This window comes from Canis lupus, chromosome 15 (genome assembly GCF_048164855.1).
Source record: "Canis lupus baileyi chromosome 15, mCanLup2.hap1, whole genome shotgun sequence".
Taxonomy (NCBI): domain Eukaryota; kingdom Metazoa; phylum Chordata; class Mammalia; order Carnivora; family Canidae; genus Canis; species Canis lupus.
This window is the reverse complement of record NC_132852.1, coordinates 11,063,722-11,089,933: the sequence shown is the minus strand read 5'-3', so window position 1 is coordinate 11,089,933 and position 26,212 is coordinate 11,063,722. Positions and strand designations below refer to the sequence as shown.

The window sequence follows — 26,212 nt, the reverse complement described above, 5'->3', positions numbered from 1 at the left end:
TCAGGATAGAAAAATCCAAGCTTCCTTGAAGAGACTGTTTATAGAAATAATGGATATTAATGGCAATTCTGGTGAGGTTTCAAAAAGAAGTTAAAACAGAGAGAACATGTCTATTATCTTAGGGAAACATATTATCATGAACAGGATACTGCTAGAAATATGTTAAAGTACTTCTGGTAAAGTCTCAGACACAAATGAGAAACATATTATTGGACATTGGAATAAGATGATCCTTGTTTGTTTTTCCATTTTGTAAGTAGATTCTACGCCCAGTATGGAGACCAATACAGGACTTGAACCCACAACCCTGAGATTAAGACCTCTACTGAGATCAAGAGTTGGGTGATTAACCAGCTGAGCCACCCACGGACCCGGATCCATGTTTTAAAATGATAGAAATTATGACTGAATTAACGTCTGTTGAGTGGAAAGTAGATCTTGTAAATAATAAACTTGGATATTTAGCTGAGGAGCTATCCAAGCAATGTGCAAAAACTGAAACCTGATTTCTCTTTGCTGTTTACGATGAAATGTGAGAGGAAGAAGCTGTTAAACACAAAGGAGTCACACTTGATGACTTGGATATTTCTCAGCCTTTCTAGGTAGCCTGCCTTGGAAACAAGCCCGAGAGTGTAGCTGGGCAATCTTTGCTAAACAGATTAGGATGTAATTTATGGATCCAACAACCATCTCAACAGAAGCCAGGAATAGACATGGGATTATCCAGAAGAGATCTGTGGAGAACCCTCATATTTAATGGTATGGATACCCTTGATAGTCACAGAAGGGCAATAGTAAGGCTTTTGAGAATTTTATACTGACACTTCTAGCCTAGACTGAAAAGGGGAGAAATGGGACAAAATGAAGGAAGAATTATGCTGAGAGTAGAGACAAGGATTTTGAGGACAGAAAGGACAAGTCTGCTGCCCTGGAGGGTCAAGACAGTGGAGTGTCCCAGAAGCCTTACAGGACAGAGCTTCAGCCACAGGAGAGGACTCTAAGGAATTTGCAGTGATAGGTTCTAAACTTGCTTTAGACCAGTAATCCCCCCACCTTTTTTTCATCTTCCCCCTTTTGGAATGGGAATATATATTCCATTTCTGTTCCATCACTGTATTTTGGGAGCATATAACTGGGTTGTTTTTTTTTTGTTTGTTTGTTTTGTTTTGTTTTGTTTTATTGATCACTGGATAAAAAGAAATTTTGTCCTAGAATGGACAATATGCTGAGACTCATAACTGATTTAGATAATAAGATTTGGAAGAGGGGATCCCTGGGTGGCTCAGCGGTTTAGCACGCCTTCGGCCCAGGGTGTGATCCAGGGTCTCGGGATCGAGTCCCACATCAGGCTCCCTGCATGGAGCCTGCTTCTCCCTCTGCCTATGTCTCTGCCTCTCTCTCTCTCTGTATCTCTCATGAATAAATGAATAATATTTAAAAAAATAGATTTGGGATATTCTTGAATTGATATTTAGATGAGATTTCAGATTTAGAGTTCATTCTTGAATGGGTTAAGACTTCTGGAGATGTTGGGATGCCTGGGTGGCTCAGTGGTTGAGTGTCAGCCTTTGGCTCAGGTCGTGATCCTAGAGTCCTAGGATCGACTCCCACATAGAGCTCCCTGAAGGGAGCCTGCTTCTCCCTCTGCCTATGTCTCGGCCTCTCTCTCTGTCTCTCATGAATGAATGAATGGATGAATGAATGAATGAATAAATAAATAAATAAATAAATAAATTTTAAAAAAGACCTGGAGATGTTGGAATTGGGTGAGTGTATTTTGCACATGGAAAGGATTTGAGTTGGGGAGGACAGAAGATGGACAGTACTGGGTTGAATAGTGCCCTCCTCCCTAAATTCACATCCACCCAAACCTCAGTGTGTAACCTTACCTGGAGTTAGGATTTTTGCAGATGTGATCAATTCAAAATGGATTAGCTCAGGCTCTACACCAGTATGAAAGATGCTCCTTTAAGAAATGGGAAATTTGAACATGAAAACATGGAGGTGGAGATTGGATGGATGCATCTGTAAGGAAGGCAAGGAACACCAAAAATTTCTGTCAACCACCAGAAACTAGGACAGAGGTATGGAACAGATCTTCCCTCAGGGCCTCCAGCTGGCACCAGCCCTACCTCTGCCTTGATTTTAGAATTGTAAAAGAATAAATTTTTGTTGTTTCCAATGCTTCAGTTCGTGGCTCTTTGTTATAGCAGCCCTAGGAAACTAATATATACTGTTGCTGCTATATAGTAAATTATCATAATAGAATTAATAATGTTTTCTACCCTAGTAACTCCCTTAATGTATCAATTCACATTGCCACTAAAACAAATTACCATATGGTCAAAATTATATGGTTAATCCTATAAACATAGTATACCTAATTTAAATGGAGACCAAACAGGAAAAGGATACAAATACATATTATTTATATATGCGATGTGCCATATGCAGAGAAAAAGCCCTAACACTTTTTATAGTCATCTTCCCCCCGTCATAACAAAGTAAAGATAAAAATATATTCAATCATTCATCTAGGCCGGTTTCAATTGTTTTGAATAGGTACCTCAAAATTATATTTAATGAACCTACATTCAAACCAGAAATATTGTTTAATACACTAGCATGAAACTGTAATTTTTTTTTTGTTTTTGTTTGGTTGTACTTTGTGTGAATAAGATTATAAAAGCAGATGATGGGGGGAGTACCTACATCAAAGTCACTTAAAACTGTACTGTAAATATGGTCACCCACATGTAGAAATGATAAGACAACAAATTTAAAGCTAGATTTTTTAAAAGGAGTAAAAGTCGGAAAATATTTTTTATACTTTTTTTTTGTTTTTGGATAAGCCAAGTCATTTATGACATTTTGTTATTTTAGGTATATTGGCTAGAGATCTCCATAGAATAGTTCAAATTTGATTCAGTTTTGCTATTACTGACAGAGATAAGATAGAAAATACAAATACTGAGAGTTTTAAAACTGCCATTCAGGGAGTGTTATTATTTTTCTATAATTCATACTACTAAAGTGATATAAAACAGATGTTTAAACTGGGTTTTACAGTGTTTAAAGTATCTTCTCACCTCTCTTAATGAAGAACGTGAAAGCATTAAATACTTATGGAAATACCAGTGAAAAGAAGAGAACCGTTCTTTCATACTTTGTTGATATTTTGTTGCTGGGGGTTAGAAGTTCTTTGTGTAGCATAATATATAAAACTTAAAATTGAGATAGATTTTTTGGTTAATTGTAAATATCCTAAATCTGAAGATAAAATATACGGTGATAAAACACAGAAATGCTTTCCAAACATTATTAATAAAAATAAATATTTAAGATATACTGAAAGACAAGAAGGATGTGAAATAGTGAATTTATTCTGATCACCTGTGAGCTTTTTAGACTATGATAAGAAAATGTATTATCATAGGACATTTTTAAAGATTTTTGAGATCTAGAAAGAAAAGTGAGAGACTATGAATAAATTAGGTGTTAGCTGAAGGTCATTTTAACTGTACTAATTTAGAAATACACAGAAAAAAAGAATTTTCCATTTCTTACTGAGACACAATATATGCACAGGAGATATGATTAGATATGGCCTGAGATCCTGTTTGGACACCTTCTTAATTATCTTTAATAAAAATGAAATTTTAGAAATGAGATTAATTCAACAAATCAATTGATAATGACTAATTAATTAACGTCAGTTATCATTTATAAAGCAGTTTGAAGCTGGAACATGCTATGCTTGTTAAGTAGTATTATTAAAGATTATAATGATGAAGAATGTAGATAAAAAATCTGGCATGGGTAACATTTTAAAGAACCATTTATATTATGAATGTTATAAAATGACATACTATTTAGGAAGAGATATGCAGTTATGTTTCTTAGACTTCTTTTAAAATTCTTTTCTTATACAATCAAAGGTGTCTTTTTAATTCACTCTTAGACTTCATTTCTGATATCAATCGGTCAAAGTGTTGAAGCCCCTAACATTTAACAGCTACTAGTCTGAGCATTAGGAGTTTAGTGGTGAATGGAATCCCTGTCTTCAAGGAACTTATATTCTGCTGGAAGAAGCAAATCTCAAGACATAAACACAGAAATAAGAATTTCAGAGACTGACAGGATGGTATGAAGAAAATTAACTAGGCTAAAGGGAGAGAGTGTACCATCTAGATTATCTGGGAAGCCCTTGTGAGCTTTGACATTATGCCTGAATAAGGAGAAGCACCAGCCAATGGCCAAGATCATAACAACTATGAGAGCCCAAGTCAGAAACAAGGTTTGCTCGTTCAAGAAACAAAAATGAACCAAATGCAGCTGGAGTGCACTCCAAGCTGTAGTAGAATAATGAGTCAGGTATCTAGGCAAGGTGATGAGAAGTCACTGGAAACATGAGGAAGAGTGACTGATAGAAATTTTATTCTGACAGTTGAGTTGAAAATGCATGCTATAGGTGCAGGTTTAGGAAAAGAAGAGGTTAAGGGTTCAATAGCTTTGTTGAGGTATATTTTATATATCACAAAGTTTACCCATCTCAAACCATCATTGATTTTTAATAACTACCCAAGAGTTTCATCATCATTATGAATAGGTTTTAGAACACCCTTCCTTGTCCCCCACCAAAGATCCATCACGTCCATCTGTAGTTCATTGCCATTCCCATCCCAAAATTCAGGCAAGCACTTCTCTTCTTTCTGTCTCTATAGGTTTGCTTTTTGTGGACATCTCATATAAATGGATCCGTACTGTATGTGGCTTGATTACTGGTAGTGGTTGATGCCAGATAATAGAAAGGGTGAGAGGTTGTCCACTTTGGATTGACTTTGGAGGTAGAGTTGGCAGGACATTCTGTTGAATTGGATGTAGAATCTGGGGAATGAAAGAATTAAACATAAAAAGACTCTTAGGCTTTTTGTTCTTGATTATGTGATTTTGTGTATGGTGATCCTATTATGCTGATGAAAAATCTTCAAGAAAAATAATATTTCAGATTTTTGCTAGATATGAGAGTCCAGATACCAAGGAGGCAGTTGGGTATAGTACATCTGGGAGGAGTCAGTAGACAGTCATCATGGATGAGAACACATAGGGAGTTATAGGAGGGTGAGTGCAAAAGCAGAGAGGGAGGGTGAGAGGAAGCAGGCACAAGCTGAGCCTCTGAACACTTTAACAGTCTGTCCTATGCAATTTGCAGGACTCAGAAACATGGGCCACTTGTTCAAAAAGCTGCTGAGACTTGAATTACTGGCTTCCAATCCAGCATTTAAAAAGCTTAGAAGTCTTTACTCCATCATAATGACAAGTGAAAAAAAACCCAGCAAACTAAAAATATCAAACTCCTCATAGATGTAACATAGAAGTGAGATGCCAGGGCAAATTTCTGCCAGCAGAATTAGAGAGACAGACAAGAAGATTCAGAGTCACAACTATGAGAACAGAAACCAGCCCAGAAACTGGTATTGGGACTGGAAAACCTAAACTGTAATTGAGAAATTGCTGGAGTCTTGGTGTAGACAAGTTTGAGAGAGAAAAACCCCAGGAGTCCCAGTTTTACCTCTAGTTGTATCAGGCCTCACAGTGAATATTGTAGAAAAATCCCCTCAGGTTTCTGGCAGGGTAAGGGGAAAGTGAGTCATTCTGAAATAGACCAAAGCTTGTTGTTCCTCTTAGCAAAACATGCTCTAAGGAGAAACTTTTATTAGATCCTAACATACTTGGGAGAAGGGAAATCTCCAACTCCAGCCCTCTCAAGTCTTTTGTATAGGGGAAGAGAGAACACAACTCCAGTGAACGTCAGCCATTCTATCCCACCTGAGGGGGCACAAAACTGGAAGCACTGGTGAAATTCACAGTTCAGATACACAGCCTCACCTAGAGACTGGGACTTGATTGTAGGATTATGGAACATGCCCTTGTTCCCCCACCCTTTAACATGTTACTGAACACCAACATATAGAAGTTTCTTTCACTCAGTAGATCATGTACACCTTTCAACCAAAATGACAAAGCATACTAAGAGGAAAAACCCAGAGTTTGAAGAAAATGAACAGCTATCAGAACCAGAGACAGATATGGCAAGAAAGTAAGGATTATCAGATAAGAAATTTCTGTAAAACTATAATTAATATGCTAGGGCTTCAATGGACAACATTTGGATAACATAAGCAGGAAGATGGACATTCTGAGAATGAATAAAAAGGAAATGCTAGAGATCAATACCAGTGTAATAGAACTGAAGAATGTCTTTTTTTTTTTTTTTTTTAGTATGTCTTTGAATGACACATTAGAAGACTGGGCTTGGCTGAGCTTGACAATATGACAATAGAAACTTCAAAAACTGAAAAGAGAGAAATATTTGGAAAAAATATAGAATATCCAAGAACTGTGAGACAACTACAGAAGGTATAACATGTAAATAAGAATACCAGAAGAAAGGGAAAGGAACAGGAGCAATAATCAAAGCAATGACTGATAATGTCCTCAAATTAATGTCAGACACCTAACCACAAATGTAGGAAGTTGGGAGAACACTAAGGATAAATGTAAGAAGAGCTACACTTAGGCAAATCATACTTAAATTTCAGAAAATCAAAGATCAAGAAAAATCTTGAACAAAGTTGGGGGGTACTTAAAGAGCATCAAAGATGAGAATTATATACGATTTCTCCTAGAAACCATGCAAGCAAGAAGAGAGTAGAGTGGGATATTAAAAATGTGAGAAACAAACAAACAAAAACCACCAAAAGGGATCCCTGGGTGGCTCAGTGGTTTAGCGCTTGCCTTTGGCCCAGGGCATAATCCAGGAGTCCTGGATCAAGTCCCACATCAGGCTCCTTGCAAGGAGCCTGCTTCTCCGTCTGCTTCTCTCTCTCTCTCTCTCTCTCTCTCACTCTCTCTCTCTCTCTCATGAATAAATAACTAAAATCTTTAAAAAAGGAAAAAAAAAACACCAAAAACTTAAAAGCAACCAAGATTATCTTTCAGTAAATAAATGGATGAATAAACTTGGGAACATCCAGACAATGGAGTTTTATTCACTTAAAAAGGAGCTATTGAGCCATGGAAAGACACAGAGGAAATATAATGCAAATCACTAAGTGAAAGAAGCCAATCTGAGAAGACTACGTACTGTATGATATTCTGGAAAACGAAAACTATGGAGGTAGTGAAAAGATCAGTGATTGCCAGGGGCTAAGAAAGGGATTGATGGGTAGGCAGAGAGCACAGAGGTCATGAAGCTATCTTGTATCATAGTGAAATGGTAGGTACATGTCATCATACAATTTGTCAAAATCTATAGAATATACAAAAGCAAGAGCAAACTCTTACATAAACTATGGCCTTGAATGATAATGATGTGCCAGTTAGGTGAGCCAGTTGTCATAGATTTATCATCTACTGATGGTAAGTGACAGTAGAGGAAGCAGTGTACGGGCCGGGATGGAGTCTTTGGGAAATCTGTACCTCCACCTAATTTTGCTGTGAACCAAAAGTTGCTATAAAAACAAAGTTTCCTAATTAAAAAAAGCTACTAGTAACTTTACAATGACAACATTAAAGAATATAATCACTCATGGGACTCTTTTAAGTTGGAAACGCTGTGCAGCTAGACACATTTTGCACACCCATGAAGCCAGTCTTGTGGTGAAAGGACAAGAGAAGTCAAAGAATATTGTGTCTTACAGAAGCTTAAATAAAGATGTCCTGGACTGAATTATGTCTCCCCCAAATTCATATGTTGAGGCTCTAACCCCAAATGAGACTATATTTGCAGATAGGACCTTTTGGGAGGTAGTTAAGGTTAAGGGACACAATAACCGTTGGGTCCAAGTTTGCTTTGGCTCGTATCCTTATAAGAAAGAGACAACATGTCTGTTTTTCCATGCTTGCTCAGAAGAGAGGACATGTGATCATGCAATGAGAAGGCAGCCATGTATAAGTCAGGAAGAGAATCTTACCAGAAACCAACCCAGATGTACCAGATTGGCACATTGGTCTTGGACTTCTAACTTCCAAAACTATGATTTAAACATTTCTGTTAAAAAAATTCTGTTATTTAAGCTACCCAGTCAATGATATTTATAATGGCAGCCCTAGACAAAGACAAAGACAAAGCCCTAAGACAAAATGTTTCAAAGAAGGAGTAGTCATTATGTCCAATGAGTTCAAGTTCATGCCCTCCATGCCCTGCATTTCTTATAACTACAGAAGAGGGGAAGAGATGGCATGCTCTGATAATAAATTTTCCATACTTAATTGTTCCTAAAATATAATGTCTTTGAAATATATGTAAGGAATAACTTTGCATGTCAACATGACTAGATTACAGGATGCCAAGAGACTTGGCTGAACGTTATTTTTGAGGATGTCTATTAGGGTGTTTCTAGATGAGATTAGCATTTGAATTGATAGACTGAGTAAAGCAGAGTACTCTCCCCCGTGTGAGTGTACAGCATTCAACTGTTGAGTGCCTGATAAAACAAAAACGTTGGAATAAAGTAAAATTTATCTTTCAGTGAGACTGTGGATCTGGGTCAGCATTCTTCTCCTGTCCTGGGGTGACTGACAACTTTAGCTCCCCTGCTTCTCAGGCATTTGGGCATCTGACTGAATTATACCACTGGCTTTGCTAAATCTTCAGGTTGTGGATGGAAGATCATGAGCCTTTTCATCCTCTATAATTGTGTGAGCCACTTCCTCATAAAAATGAATTGGGGTGTGTGTGTGTATGTCTCTCTCCCCCACCCCAGGTTCTCTTTTGCGGGAGAACACTGACAAACGCAATATATCTCACTCATTATTCAATTTCTTGATTAAAAGTAATCAATGACTACTATAAAAAAAACTATTCTGAAGATATAGGAGAGTGTAAAGACAAAACATAAATATCATTTATCCTTTCAACCACTCTGAAAAATCATGATTAATTTTTATAGCACCCTCTATAGCATCATCCTGTACACATTTGTAGGCTTTCCTAACATCTTGATTACTGTAGTATCTATATGGTTAGATACCATATCGCCATTACCATGCTAATTGATGCAAACTGCCTTATTTTCACTTACCATTTAAAAAATATTTACAATATGTCAAGTATTTTATAAACTATTTTATATTCATATATCATTTTATTCCTGAAGTAACCCACAGATGTGTTTGTTTACATTGCCATTGTACAATTGAGGCTCTGAGGATGAAAGAATTCAAACAATGTGCCCAAAGTTAAAGATTTAGAAGCTGGGATTCTTAGTTTTATACCCAAGCCACTCCACTTCCAAAGTTCTAAGTTGTCTTAGTCTTAATTATTTCAGGTGTATATCTCATGTATTTTTAAAATGCTGTTGTATGTGTCTGGAGAACATGTTCTGTGCCCTGTGCTGCTTTTGTATGCCCTTCAATATTTAATAGACTTCTAGGCACATGTTTGTTTCTAATTAAATTCTTAATTAATTTAATTGAATTTACCATATGGTCTTTGCTACTTCATCATTAATTTATTTCTGCTATTGATTTGGACTCAGTAAAAATACACATGATCTCCATTGATAAAAACATTAAGAGTTATGATTTATGTGGCTTAATCAAGATATTGTTTTACTAAAACACTTCTGGTTAATATAATCAAGAGGAAGTTTCTATAATTAGTTTTTCTTCCCCAAATGATATGTGTCTAAAATGTAAAGAAAGGTAAAATCACTGATTAATGTTTTAATTGTACTATTTAACAAATTATGACAAAAATGTAAAGTATGGATCAAATAATATATAGGAACAAAGTCCAAAGAACTTAGTGGTCAATAGATTGAAGAAAATAATAGAGAATAGTTGCAATGTCCACAACCCCCTCTCAGTTCTTTCTCTCTGTGAGCTTTCAGGCCACAGCCTCTTTGAATACATGTCTTGCAATGACACTTAAAATAATCTTTTGCTATAATATTGTCACCAGCTACACCCTAAGACCTGACCTTTATTTACCTGCTTGTATCCACACACCTTCATCCCTTAAGCTCTTCCTTCCAGTTTATCTCTTAACTCTGGTAAAAGAGTTACAGGCATAGCATCCCCCGTGGCATCTGGAACTACCTCAGAAGCAATAATGACTGCCTGGACGAGGAGCTTCCGGCACCCAGACCACCCAGACCTATTTGAACCTCACCCTGACGCACATGTGTACAGATGGACCATGGAGTGACCCATGCAGGGACCGGCAGTTACCTTCACCTCACTGCAATATTAAAACCCCTGCCCAGCGAGAAGCACAAGCCTCATTTAAATAACATACGATATATGGATACCTAGGTTTCCTTAAGATCTATGGGCAACCTTATTCCTGTTTTTATATACAATGAACAAGGCTCCCCCTTCTAAGTATTCATCCCGAACACTAAATAAAAGGATTTATTCATTTTCATCTGGAGAGTCGCAGCTTTGAAGGTTATTCCCCATGAACTCCTTATTTGCTGCAAATAAAGTTTCCTTTGTGTGACAACCCTACCTGGTATGGTTTCTATGTGACTCACCAAGGAGCAAACTCATGTAAGTTCAGTTACAATATTTCTTTACACTTTTTCTGCCACTTTTTTTGATGGGGCACAAACTATTCAATGTGCCACTGAGTATCAAGACAAAATGACCAGAAGAAATTATTAAATTATTTAAAAGCAAAATGATCATTGGAGGACCAAAAAAAAAAAATGATGTTTTTCAAAATAAGTAGTGCAAAATTTGTTCATATATACGTGAACATGAATTTTTGATAGTTGGTGTAAGTACTGGCTGAAGAAATCTTGAACCAAATCTGTAATAATCAAATATTGTTTGATATGAAATATGTATTAATTTGAAATGTTTATTAATAATAAATTTGCATAGGGACATTTAATTAAAAGATTTTAAGCACCATGACCAACTGGTATGTGAGTAGCATAATTCTAACCTGCATGGAAGTGAGCATTGTTAGTTCTGTGTTTTCATGATAATTAACTACTCGGTTAAGTGTGATATCTAGTAGATACTTTGAATGTCCAAAAGTCACTAAAAGCAATGAGACTAAATTATTCTACAAACTCTGTGATTCAGTGTTTACTTATGTGAGTTATTTTTTTTTCTCTCTATGGCAGTTGTGTATCCAGTTGGTAGGTTTGGGGTATAGCTATATGCAACTGTAAAGTTGATCTAAAATCTAGAGCACAGTAAAATTCAAAGAAAATAATTATAGAGCAAAGAAAGGAAGTAAATTTTAGATAACAAAGAGAGCTTTAGAAATATCAGATGGGGCAAATAAAAAGCTCTGCAATGTTATTTCTGTTAATATAATTGAGATAGGGGAGCTGAAGAGATTCTATAAAAAACTTGTTTTTGCTCCTTTTCCTGTTCTTGCTAGGACCCGCACCCCCCACCCCATATGTGCCTCATACTGTATATCTTCCTTATGAGGGACAAGGAGTCAATGATTTCTTTAAAGCCTCCCAGCCCAATAGATAACATCTAAGGAAGGACCAGGCAAGAATGACTGGATGAAGCCATCAAGTACATATTAGACTACTGGCGCCAGACATCTTGACACCAAGACCCCCTAGTTCTAAGAAATAAGTAATTTATAGAGGACACCTGGAAACTTTTCCTTGTTCTAACCAGTTCCTGGATAGACATCTAAGAGGACACATACACCAGACCACAATCCTCAATAAAAACCCAAGATGCAAAGAAGAGACTCTCTTTCCCCTACTTTCTGAATCTCCCAGACACTCTACCTGTACTTGCACTCTCTCCAAATAACTTCAATAAATTCTGCTTTCACTTCCTGCTGGCTGACATTTGATTCCTATCCTGTGCATAACCAATGAACCTCTTGGTTGGTCCTGTGTGAACCCCTCCCTCTGGGTCCTTGGAATGGGACTGCCTACACTATAATAACTCTTAAAATCTACTTATAAAATAGCATATTATAAACGTACTGATATGATCCCAAATCAAGACATAATTCATTGGCAAATTTTGAACAAAGGTAAGTAAAGTAGTTTGAAAGACTTACTTGGAAATTTTTTAAATTATGAAAAACTTTAGAAATAAAATTGCCATTGTGCAATGATTATGTTAGTGTGTTAATAATCAAATATTGCTTAATTTGAAATGTTTACAGATCTTCATAATCCCTCATTCAGGTTTCCTTATAAACATAGGACAAATATCTAGAATTATGCCTTCTTGTTCAGATGCCCAAATATATTCTGTAGAATTCTAAAAATTCCAAGTTGATTTTATTCTTGCTGGCATACAGAAAGGCAATGATCAGTAATTTAAGATAGGATGGAATCTTAAAGTTCAATATGAGACTGAAGGGCATGGTGATAATGTTGGTAACTGGCATCAGTAGAAAATCAACTAATAAGGCACGTTTTACCATAGCATATGTATTAGTTGGAACATGTTTCAGAGTGAAATATAAATGATGCAATTAACAGAGGTAAAAGACATGTGATACCAGGAAAATTATATAGAACCATGAAGAATATCAGCTTGTAAAGCCACGTTAGGTCTAATCGGTTATAAGCTAACATAATTTTCTGCTAGTATCCAGTATGCATTTTTCCCCCATTCTAATTTTTCTTCAGTCGTATAGCACTGACATTATGATGCAGCCCTCTTATGTTTGTTTTTTACTTTTTCACTTATTTTATCTTTTTCCCACTCTCCTACTGAGTATTTGGCATTTTATTGTCTGTGGGGGAGAAATAGATTTTTAGATGTGACTATAAAAATATATGCACATAGAACCAATGGATCCTCATTCACAGATTCTTTATTTGCAAATTTTCCTACCCATAGTGTCTATTTGTAACCCCTCAAATCAATACTTGCAGCTCATTCATGGTCATTCACAGATATGTGCAGAGTGAGTAAAACTCTGAGTCATTTTATGTGTATGTTCCTAGAGAAGGTCAAACAGTATGATGCCCTGCCTTCCCGTGTCAGCTCTCATACTACAAACATAGCTTTTTCAGCCTATTTCATGTGACATAATTCACATTTTGGAGCTATTAGTGATTTTATTACTTACAATGTCATCCAGATGCAGTGCTGAAGTGCTCTCTAGGGTTCCCAAGAGCAAGAAGGCTATGATGTGCCTCAAGGAGAAAGTACATGAAAGTACATGTGTTCGATAAGTTCCCTCCAGATAGGAGTTACAGTGCCTTTGAGTCCAATGTTAATGAATCAATGATAACATTGAGTAAGGTGCTGTGGAACCAAAACTAATATAGAAGACAATGTTACATGTTGATCAGCTGACAAAACGTTGTGATCAGAGTTTGCAGGAACCACTGTGTATTTTCTCTAGGGACATTTGTTCAGTATTAGCTAATTCAGTCTTTGCAGAGACTATATAGCATACAAGTACCATGAATGACAACAATTGAGTATATTATCAATTTTTTTCTATGTAGATAATGTGGATATATAATTTACTATAAGCTAATCAGGAAAAGCGTAAATACTTTGCACTATAAGTCGGTCAAAAGCTAGATTTTAATTATTTTGAATAGAAAACATTCATTTCTCACACAACCTTAGGGTGCTATGGAATAAAAAAATATGATTAACAGATTTCAAAACTTGGTAGTTTTTCATAGCCCCTTCCAAAGAGGAAGGAATCTCAGTGACATCATATATTTTTAAGGACTTGTTAACTTTTTGGAAGATGTATAAACCATGGCAATATTCAGACAATACTGACTTTAAATCTCATTTCATTCTTTCTGATTACACATATACTTAGCTTTGATGTCAGAAAACAAGATGCGGAGTACAGCTTTCAAAAAATTATCCTTTCAACCTCACATTCAGTAGCAAAGTATAATGTTTAATATATCTTTGGGAAATTTTACCTTTTGGGAAATGTATACCCTCCTTGTACTCTGGATTCTTTTATCACGTTTTTTGAACACATGGCTCTTTGGATGTCTCATAGGCATCTAATGGGCATCTCAAAGTTAATACACTTTCCTCCAAACTGTTTTATCTTTTCTTTCAGAGTCAAGAGCAGTTCTATCTTTGCAATGTTCAAGTCTACCACCTTAGACTTCCTTAACTCTTTTCCCCCACTCGATATGTCCAAACCATTAGGAAATCCTGTTGGGGAAATTAAATCCTTCAAAAAGGTGCCAAGAACCCAGCCACCTTCACTATCTCTACTGCTACCACCTTCATCATTCCTTGCTGTTTCCCTAGCTCCTCTCTTGGCCTCTTCATTCCATTATCAAATGAGTGGCTAGAGTGAAAATTTTTAAATGGAATCTTATCTTTTTCATCAGTGAAATTTTTCTAATGGCTTCTTAGCTTGCTCAGAATCAAAATCAGTGTTGTTCTGTGACCCACAAGACCCTTCATTACTGGACTCCATCAACCATTATCCTTTGTGATTATATTAAATCAAGTTCCCATTTGTGAACTGAAAAACAAGAAGGTAAGAAGATAAACTGTCAAAAAAAGAAAAAAGAAGATAAACTGTCAAGAAGATAATCTAGTTATCAGTGTGACGAAGTGAAGAATACTTAGTGCTTGATATAAAGGGATATAAGAAGGGAAGCCTGGGTGGCTCAGCAGATGCCTTTGGTTCAGGTTGTGATCCTGGGGTCCTGGGATTGAGTCCCGCATCAGTGTCCCCACAGGGAGCCTGCTTCTCCCTCTACCTGTGTCTCTGCCTCTCTCTGTGTGTCTTTCATGAATAAATAAATACAATCTTTAAAAAAAATAAAATGCAGTTTTGGAAAATATTGATTGTTTTATATACTGAAGGAAATTATTTTTGTAATTTTTTGTTAATATTATTACAGAGATATATACTAGTAAACTTAAGCATATAACTTAGAGGTTTCTTTTTTCTTAAGATTTTGAGCAGCACTTATTTTTTTCAACAAGTAAATAGATTCCTAAACTCTTTCTGCTCACCTACCTAAATTATTACTCAACTTTAGTGAACAGAAATAAAATATTGGAAAGATTGCTTTTTAAAAAACTTCATTTGCATATTCCAGATACTACATTTTGTATTTGCCTCTTTCACTTCCTAACACTCTATTAATAATATATTTAATGTTGTGGTACTATTTATATCAATGTGAAGCCATTTTAATATAGTTCTATTCAGGAAAATAAAATCCTGAAGACACTGAATAAAAGAGTCTATGTATATGGTATAGACCTAGTGTCAAGAGTTAGCGTACTTATTTATGTAGTAATGACAAATTAGTAAGGAGAGAGAATAATATCTCAAAAGGTTATTAGGAAGAATAAAATATAAATCTTGGCATAGTTGATTATTCAAGTTGATTGTCTTCCTGGTCTTGAAAGGTGTCTACCATTCAACATATATTTTCTACAAATCATAAGGGAGTATAAAATTAACTAAAGGATATCCTACTTGCTACTACTGTAATTTAGAATGGATCATTTAGGAAAAAACAGGGCAGAAACGTTAATGATTATTTACAAAGAATATAATAGAGCAAAACAGCGAAACACTCTTTCATAGAGAATTGTTTTTAGGGCAAAGAGAGGAAGAGAAAAAAGTGAAAAAGAAAAAGCTCAAAGAAAGGGGAGAGCTATCTAAGCCCCTGGGATTTCTCTTGGGAGAGGCTATTATTTGTATTGATTTTAGTTTGCAAGTTTTCTTCTTCTCTTTCTCTGCTGGCCCACCATGTAATCCATAAATAATAAATAGATGAACAGTGAGTCATTCTTTTGATTGCAAGCATAGCAACCATCACAATACATTAATCCACCAACTGAGCACCACATCATGCCCATCATAAAATGCACTTCATTATGGAGTCAAGATCCTAGAACTTAAACTTGCTAGTGGCCCCAAGATTCTGACAGATGGAGTAGTGCAAATTGAAAGGATTCTTACAGGCCAAATATGTCAGCTTCTGTTGTTACTTGTGCTTTAATTCATATGCCTACTTCTTTACCCTTAAACCTTGAATATTGAAAGTCTAAGGCAAGAATGGTTGTCGTCTCATTTAACAAAATGTTATATATAAGTTTCTGGGTGCTTTTGATGGGACTCATACAATTTTCTCTAAGTAGTATAACTGTTTGTTATTTGTCACATAAATCTGTGAGAAATGGAAAGCTTCAGACTGTAAGCATGTAACTGAATGGCTAATTTATAGGTCCAATAAAGAGAGGAATAGAAGTAACTAATGTAAATTAAAAAGACCTTTTAGAAAGTAACATCAATAAAGATAATTGTGAATTAATAATAATTCAGTGAGTAATATGACCCCAGGGAGTTTCAATGCTTTAGAGAACTGAATGGGCATATCATATATTACATGTATGAATTTCTTATTCTATTAAAGAACCATGTTATTGTTATTATTTTTTAACCTCTTCTGATAATGTAACAAACATCCAGAAAATGGTACAAATCTTCTGTGAACCTTAATGGATTTCGTTTTGTTCTAATTCATTTTTTAAATTTTTAAAACTTTTAAAAAATTTAAATTCAACTAATATATGATGTATTATTGGTTTCAATTTTTAAAACTTTAAAAACAAATACAACTAACATATAATGCATTATTTAGAAGTCAGGTATTCATAAGTCTTATACAACACACGGTGTTCATCACATCACATGACCTACTTAATGTCCATCACCCAGTGACCCCAACCCCCCATACCCCACCTTCAAGCGACCCTCAGTTTATCCCCTATTATTAAGAGTCTCTTATGGTTTGTCTCTCTGTGTTTTATTTTTCCTCTCTTCCCCTATGATCCTCTGTTTTATTTCTTAAATTCCACACATAAATGAGATCATATAATTGTCTTTCTCTGATTCACTTATTCTGCTTAGCACAATATCCTCTAGTTCCATCCATGTCATTGCAAATGGCAAGATTTCATGTTTTTTGATGTCTGAGTAGTATTCCATTTTATTTATATACCACATTGTCTTTACCTATTAATCTACCAACGCACATCTGGGCTCTTTCCATAGTTTGGCTATTGTGGAAATTGCTGCTAAAAACATTGGGGTGCAGGTGCCCCTTCAGATCACTACATTTGTATCTTTGGGGCAAATACCCAGTAGTGCAATTCTTAGGCCATAGGCTAGCTCTATCCTCAACTTTTTGAGGGACCTCCATACTTTTTTCTAGATTGGCTGTACCAGCTTGCATTCCCAGCAAGGGTGTATTAGAGTTTCCCTTTCTCTGCAACTTTGCCAATATCTTTCATTTTCTGACTTGTTAATTTTAGCCATTCTGACAGGTGTTAGGTGGTAGCTCATTGTGATCTGATTTGTTATTTCCCTGATGTCAAGTGATGTTGAGCACTTTTCTCATGTGTCTGTTGGCCTTTTGTATGTCTTCTTTGGAGAAATTTCTGTTCATGTCTTCTGTCCATTTCTTGATTGAATTATTTGTTCTTTGGGTGTTAAGTTTGATAAGTTCTTCACAGATATTGGGTATAGCCCTTTATCTGATATGTCATTTGCAACTATCTTCTTCCATTCTTTTGGTTCTCTTTTGGTTTTGTGACTGTTTCCTTTTCTGTGCAAAAGCTTTTTATCTTGATGAAGTCCTAATAGTTTATTTTTGCATTTGTTTCCTTTGCCTTTGGAGACATGTTTAGTAAGAAGTTGCTGCAGCCGAGATCACAGAGATTGTTGCCTGTGTTCGCTATGATTTTGATGGATTCCTATTTCACATTTAGGTCTTTCATCCATTTTAAGTCTATTTTTGTGTATATGGTGTGAGGAAATGATCCAGCTTAATTCTGCATGTGGCTGTTCAGTTTTCCCCACACCATTTGTTGAAGAGACTGTGTTTTCTATTGGATATTCTTTCCTACTTTGTTGAAGATTAGTTGACCACAGAATTGAGGGTCCATTTCTGGGCTCTCTATTCTGTTCCATTGATCTATGTGTCATTTTTGTGCCAGTACCATACTGGCTAGATGATTACAGCTTTGTAATAGAGCTTGAAGTCTTGAATTGTGATGCCAACAGTTTTGGTTTTCTTTTTCTAATATTCCTTTGGCTATTAGAGGTCTTTTCTGATTCCATACAAATTTTAGGATTATTTGCTCCAACTCTGTGAAATAAGTCAATGGTATTTTGATAGGGACTGCATTGAATGTATAGATTGCTCTGGGTAGCATGGATATTTTAACAATATTTGTTGTTCCAATCCATAAGCATGGAACATTTTTTCCCAATTCTTTGTGTCTTCCTCAGTTACTTTCATGAGTGTTGTATAGTTTTCTGAGTAGAGATCCTTTGCTTTCTTGGTTAGGTTTATTCCTAGGTATCTTATGTTTCGGGGTGCAATTGTAAATGTGATCGACTCCTTAATTTCTCTTTCTCCTGTCTCATTGTTAGTGTATAGAAATGCAGCTGATTTCTGTGCATTGATTTTATATCCTGCCACTTTCCTGAATAAGTTCTAGCAATTTGGGGTGGAGTCTTTTTAGTTTTCCATATAGAGTATCATATCATCTGCAAAGACTGAAAGTTTGGCTTCCTCTTTGCTGATTTGGATGCCTTTTATTTCCTTTTGTTGTCTGATTGCTGATGCTAGGACTAGTACTTTGTTGAACAGCAGTGGTGATAGTGGACATCCCTGCTGTATTCTTGACCTTAGGGGAAAATCTGAGAGATTTGGAAAAAACTCAAACATCATCTGAGAATGATATTTTCTGTGGGCTTTTTACATATGGCTTTTATAATACTGAGGTTTGTTCCCTCCATCCCTATAATGTAAAGAATTTTAATCAGGAAACCATGCTGCACTTTGTCAAATGCTTTTTCTACATCTATTGACAGGATCATATGGTTCCTCTCATTTCTTTTATCAATTTAGTGTATCACATCGATTAAATTTGCAGGTATTGAACCACACTTACAGCCCAGGAATAAATCCCACTCAGCTGTGGTGAATAATCCTTTTAATGTACAGTTGGATCCTATTGCCTAGTATCTTAGTGAGAATTTTTGCATCCATGTTCATCAAGGATAGTTGTCTGTAATTCTTTTGGTGTGGTCTTTATCTGGTTTGAGAACCAAGGTAATGCTGGCTTCATAGAGAGTTCAGAAGTTTTTCTGCCATGTCTATTTTTTGAAACCACTTCAGAAGAATAGGTATTAATTCTTCTTTAAATGTTTGGTAGAATTCTCCTGGGAAGCCCTCTGGCCCTGGACTCTTATTTGTTGGGAGATTTTTGATTACTGCTTCAATTTCCTCGCTGGTTATGGGCCTGTTCAGGTTTCCTACTTCTTCTTGTTTCAGTCTTGGTATTTATACGTCTCCAGGAAGGCATTCATTTCTTCCAGATTGCTTATTTTGTTGGCATATAGTTGCTCATAATATGTTCTTGTAATTGTATTTCTTCAGTGTTGGTTGTGATCTCTCCTTTTTCATTCATGAATTAATCTATTTGGTCCTTTCTTTCTTCTCTTTAATAAGTCTGGCCAGAGGTTATTAATATTATCAATTCTTTCAAAGAACCAGCTCTTAGTTTTGTTGATCTGTTCTGAAAGCAGCTGCAGAGAAGAGGTTCATAACCTACAAGTGTAGAAACATTAGACTGGTAGCAGACATATTCACAGAGACCTAGCAGGCCAGAAAGGACTGGCATGATATATTCAGCATGCTAAGTGAGTAAAATATGCAGCCAAGAATATTTTATCTAGCTAGGATGTCATTCAAAGTAGAAGGAAAGATAAAAAAACTTCCAGAAACAAACTATAAGAATTTGTGATCACCAAACTAACCCTATAAGAAATATTAAAAGGAAACCTTTACATGAAAAGAGAGCCCAAATGTAACATAGACCAGACATGGAACATTCTCCAGAATAGATCACATACTGGGTCACAAATCAGGTCTCAACTGGTATCAAAAGATTGGACCACAATGCTGAGAAACTGGAACTCAATCACAAGAAGAAATTTGGAAAGAACTCAAATACATGGAGGGTAAATAATATCCTACTAAAGATTGAATGGTCAACCAGGAAATTAAAGAGGAATTTTAAAAATTCATGGAAACAAATGAAAATGAACATACAATGGTTCAAAACCGTTGGAATGCAGCTAAGGCAGTCCTATGAGGGAAGTATATAGCAATACAAGCCTTTCTCAAGAAACAAGAAAGGTCTCAAATACACAACCTAACCTTATGCCTAACGGAATTAGGGAAGAAATAGCAAATAAGCCAAAACTCAGGAGAAGAGGAATGATGAAGATGGGAATAGAGATCAATGAAATAGAAACCAAAAGAACAGTAGAGCCTTAATTAATTTTAAAATGTCAGCACGCTTGTTATTTTAGCACTGAGAACCAGAAGATTAACAGCCATCTCCAAATCCACCCTCTGTCCATCCACATACTTTTTTCCACAAACTTGACTTTATCCACTGAGGTTGATTTCCAATTATTTGATTCTTGTCTAGCTTCTTCTGTGTGGAAGAGTTTGGCAGTTCTCATTTCTGTATTCAATTACTTAATTATACTATATTTTTTCCAATTCATTGTTGTTGGATAGCAGTTACTTCAAGTCCTGGATTATTATATATAGTCCTGTTATGAACTTTTTTTTATAAAGGTTTATTTATTTATTCATTTTAGAGAAAGAGAGAGAGAGAGAGAGGCAGAGACACAGGAGGAGGAAGAAGCAGGCTCCATGCCGGGAGCCCAACGCGGGACTCAATCCTGGGACTCCAGGATTGCGCCCTGGGCCAAAGGCAGGAGCCAAACCACTGAGCCACCCAGGGATCCCCTGTTATGAACATTTTTGAACATATTTTTGGTAAACATACATGCTTGGGTGATACACTATCCATATATTCATTTTAGTAGATATTGGCAAACAATTTAGAAAACTTGTTATACCATTTTGTATTCTTACTAACAATTTGTGAGCATTCCACGTGTTTCACACCCTTGCTGGAAACTTAGTATTTTGTACATTTTTTCTTATTTTTTTTTTCATCTTTGCCCTTCTAGTATTTGTAGTGTTAGCACATATCATATTTTAGATTTAATTGGTGTTTTCCTAATGACTGATGAAATTGAACACATTTTCATATAATTATTTGCCATTTGGATATACATCTTGTTTTATATCAAGTCTTTTGCTTATTTTTCCATTGTGTTGTCAGCATTTTGTAATCATTTATAGGAGTTGTTTTTGTAAATTAAAGTCATTTAATTTATAATTACTTAATGGTGCCTCTTGATGAATATAAATTCTTATTTGAACTTAGTACAATTTTTCATTTTTTAAAATTTTATAATGGGTTTTGCAATGGTTCTATGCAAGATATTTTTGTCTTTTCTAAATCAATAAATATGTTCACTGATATTTTGTTCTAAAAACTGTATAACCTTAATTTTTAAATTTATATCTATAATCCATGTAGGATATAGATTTGGAGAGGTGGTGATATTTAATTATGATAAGTAGCACAAAAACATACATTTTCTATTAAGTTGCATAAAGTTTCATAAATTTGATTGTAGGATGTCATTTGGTCAATGTACCAGGATGGGTTCAATCAGGAAAAGGAAACCATGCAGTAATTTGAACAATAATATCAATATAAAGAGTTATTAAATATAACAAGATTTTAAAATAATGAGAGATGGGTTAACAAGAGAACTCTAGAGACCATAGAAATATTAGATATAAGGAGTAGTCATTAGCCCTAGTATTGATATGAACACCCAAGAAAAAGCTCCCTATATATCCCCATCCTTCTGAGGTTCAGACTTTGTTGGAGAGTATACCACTATGACTCACATTTTGGCAGAAAGCTTCCTGGAGTGGAGGCTCGTGGAACATGCTAGAAATCTACCCCCTAGGGCCTGGGAAAGCTATTCATCCTGTAAGGCCTGAAAAAGCTGGAGGTCCTCCAATACAAAACTGTCCAAAAAAGATTGGGGAAAGCTGTTGGCATATGGGTGCTGCTAACCGTCATCTACTGCAGGCACCCGGTGCTAGAGAAGCCATCTACACTGTAAGAGCCTAATACTGGACAAACTTCTCACATTATAGGAGCTGTGAACTGGGTAAGCCACATGCAGTGCAGAAGTCTATCAAGCATACCACGATTAGGAAGCAAAACCCTTTCTGCCCACTATGTTTCTCTAGAATTCTCTATTGAGAAAGCTTCAGTACTGCCTGAAAAAAAAAAAAAAACACAAACATATTTTAAAGGTCCATATTCATTTTCACAGAACAGAAAAAAAGAGGAGGTTACTTTGGAGCAGAGAGATAATGAATTAATAATCGCAAGGTCAAATTCAAGTTCAAAAAATAAAGACTAGCCAGTTAGAGATCCACAATACCTTTTAAAAAAAGATTTTATTTATTTATTCATGACAGACACACAGAGAGGGAGAGAGAGAGGCAGAGACACAGGCAGAGGGAGAAGCAGGCTCCATGCAGGGAGCCAATGCAGGACTCGATCCAGGGTCTCCAGGATCACGCCCTGAGCCAAAGGCAGACGCTTAACTGCTGAGCCACCCAGGCATCCCAAGACCCACAATATCTTGATCTAACTCTAATATTAATGAAATGTGGCCGTTGTTGTGACTCCACTTGTAAGGTAGTTAGATTCCCAGCAACATTTCACCCTTGACAGATGAAGACCACACTGTATTAACCTGAGAATGAACTGGCTCAGCATGTCTGGAATATGTAGTCCTTGGAATAGCCTCTGTGAGAAAGTCAGGCACTGTGGACCTTGTGAACTCTTCACAAGCTAGGAACTGGACACAAGTTTTAAAATGTATCATGACTTATTAAAAAAACACTCTATTTCCAAGGTATCTCTCATAAAACATACCCGGTTTAATAAATATACTCCTTGTTTGTAGCAATATCACTTCTCTGCTTAGGAGTTAAAAAAAATACTATTTAAAGAAAATAGACTGATTGGCAAATATCACTCCCTGAAATATCTTTAATTCTATGTATAGGCATCTTGACTATATTGAGTATGTACTTCTAATTAAAGACTTTGCTTTTATAATTCTGCATTCTCCTAGTTTTCTTTCTATCTGTGACAATTTATTTTCTAATTTTTCCCCAAATGTCAGCATTTCTCAATAATTCACCTATGGCTCACTCACTTTTCATTCTTTTTCTTTAAAATTTCATCTATTTCTATGACTTCAAGTCACATCTCTTTGTGAAATATATGTCTGTACCTCCAATCCTCAAGTCATTCGCAAGATTCTAGAGTCATAAATTTCTAAATACTTGTAAAACCATTATGCCTTATTGCACTGCCAGCAACTCAGATTCAACAAAACCACAGTTTTTTCCAACTAAATGTTTCCATCCAGAATTCAAAATCTGTATTAATGGTACAATCAATCATCTAGTTATCAATGTTCAATATTTTATCTCCACTTCTATATTTCCTAGTCTATCATATTCATTACATTTTTAAGTTTTCTAAACTCTCTGTATTCTCTTTTTATTGTATATTCTCATTCCCAGTATATATGCACTAAAATTTCAAAAGTATAAAGAAAAATGGCATGGTATTCAGAATAAATTATTTGTCTTTAGAGGATATAGGCTAAAGGAGGTGAAGATTCTACAGCCTACTATTATTAAGTCCAAGATATATAAAAAGTGGCATAGGTCTTGGAGTACATTAATAGGCATGACATCAGAATTTAAGTTTTGATTGCAAAGGATATCATTCTAAGTGTTAGAAAGAGAGGTTAAGCATTAAAAAAAAAAATAGGAGAGAGACTAAAGACCTCATTAAGAGTCTCACCTGAATGAAGCAAAGCAAATAGAGGACAGAGAAAGTAAAGTTAAAAGATACTGGAAGAGTACCAAAGATCAAGAAAGGAGTCTTAATCTTAATGAAGAGCTTGACAGGGGAATTCTCATGATGGAGAGAATGGTAGTTCCATAAGGGAAGGTAACAAAAAATTTCTAAGATGTTAAGTCAAAAGTAAAGATTAAATGTTGAATTATAGGACATAAGAATAAGTCAGTGTATATCTTAGATAAATATTGAATCTGAAATGGTGTTTAAAAATAGGATATGCAAATGGTTTAGGATCCAGATTTTCCTTTTTTCTAAATCCTCACAGCAAATTTTTTGTACTGTTGGAAGCTGCACACACACACACACACACACACACACACACACACACAATGCTGAAAAAACATCTACCTACAAGAAACTTGATTCCCAGGAGGATAAATGAGCTCCTAAGGTCAAGCATAGCTCTAGAATTTTATGAATGTGTAGAATCTTTTATTTACTTCTCTGTGAATTGCCTCCTGAACTTATGTAAGAATTATTTATCTTTCTTTTTCAGAAGTGAGCACTGAAAGAAGGTTAAGCGACTTTACCAAAATATAAGAGCAGTTCAATAATAGAATTCTAGGAGGAGTTTGAGAATCCCTAGTAAATTGCTAGAGTTGTTTAAAATTACACGTGGTAATTTAGAAAATTCCAAGTGAGTGGTTCTACTCAACTACTTATACCTTATTAGATCAATATAATATTAAAATAAAATTATTTCTTATATTTTTATTTTCTAACTAAACAAAATAACTTTAACAGTCCAAAAATAGTGCTTAATAATATGCATTTTAATTATAAAATTTAAAAATGCCATTTATTAACAGCCTATTTGACCTCAAAAATCATTATTCTACACGTACTTACTGAGTTCATATTATTTGTACAATACTGTGTGTGACCCTATGAGGCTATAAAAAGACATTATAGTATAGTGTGTAAAAGCATGGATTTGATTGGCTGGGTTTGAATTTTTGCCTTACTACTTACAGTCTGTGTAAACTTGGGGACATTATTTAATTTCTTTCCTCATCTATGAAATGTGGATGTTGATAGTACTTTATAATGTTATGAGTATTAAGTGACTTAGAACAATACTTCAGTACTTATTGAGTTATTTCTCAACAAATATTGGTTCCTATGAATAAGATATATTATAACAAATAAACATGGTACAAGGGATTCAAGCGACATGCCATAATTATGTACTATCACACTATATTAAAAGAATTATTTGTGGTGTAGAGGAGGCCAAAAAAAAAAAAATCACCTCTACCTTCTGGAGTTCTTAGCTCAGAATCCTAAAGTTAAAGGCAGATTAAGAAGAATAAAAGAAACAGACATTTGATTAACAGGTATCTGTCATGTATACAAGAAGATGCCCACGAGAAAATGAGTAATTCCCTGAGGTGGTTTAAAATACAGATTTAGATATCACTCTAAGAAAGAAAGGGGAAGGGATGTGCAAATGGTTTAGGGGAGATGAAATGATTTTTAGGAATGGTGATGGCTGAAAGGAGAAGAAATGGGAAATGTGATAGCTTGAGATGAAGTTTTTCTGGGTATGGTGTTGACTTTTAGACTCCTCTCCTGTGACAAGTCCGTACTCCCTGGTTCATGACAGTCCTGGGAGGTGATTTATGACAAGGAGTTCCATTTGGAGGATCTTCCTTTAAGCACATAAGGGGAGTTCAGAGAAATATCCCTGAATTTGCTGTTTTCCAAGTACCTACAGCTCAAAATAATCAATAGGTCAAAGTGGCAGATTGTGGAGTCTCAGATTCCTCTACCCTTCTGTGGTTTGGGATTTTTGGCAAAATTGTCCTGAGAACATGCTTTGAGAATCCCTCTATGCTGTTGAAACAAAGGAAATGGAAAGTAATTCTGGGAGAAAATATGATCAGAAATCAGGTGATACCTATATCAGCTAGTTTCAAAAATGGACTGCGTGCGTGCACGCACACACACATATATATATGTGTGTGTGTGTGTGTATATATATATGTATATATATACCAACCGAGATGACTTAGCTTGCTTTCTTCATCTGTTTTCCTTTTACCTCTCCTGCCAAAAATGCTCTGGGTTCTTTTGTGCTACAAGAAACCCCTGAATACAATGTTATGATATAAAAAGAGACCGCTGGCTAAGAGAGAGTTCTTAGAAGGAGAACATGGATGGCAGATCAAGTAACAATGAGTTATGATTCTTTAAATACAAGGGTTCCTTATAGTCTTATAAAAGAACATTTGTAATTTCAAACTACTAAGAAGAAAGATAAGTCAAACCACTCACCTTTCAGCTAACGGTGTTTTCCTATAAGCAGATTTCAGTCAATGACAGTCTT

General features: G+C 35.5%; 1 long non-coding RNA gene across 1 annotated transcript in view; it reads right to left on the bottom strand.

The window, feature by feature from the left end:
- LOC140605465 (uncharacterized) overlaps positions 1–26,212 on the bottom strand; it is a 34,704-nt gene extending 8,492 nt beyond the window's left edge. The window contains exons 1-3 of the long non-coding RNA XR_012008114.1: positions 26,161–26,212; positions 4,765–4,887; positions 1,890–2,025 (exon numbers count right to left, since the gene is read on the bottom strand). This is a non-coding gene — a long non-coding RNA (uncharacterized lncRNA). The remainder of the gene's footprint in view (positions 1–1,889; positions 2,026–4,764; positions 4,888–26,160) is intronic.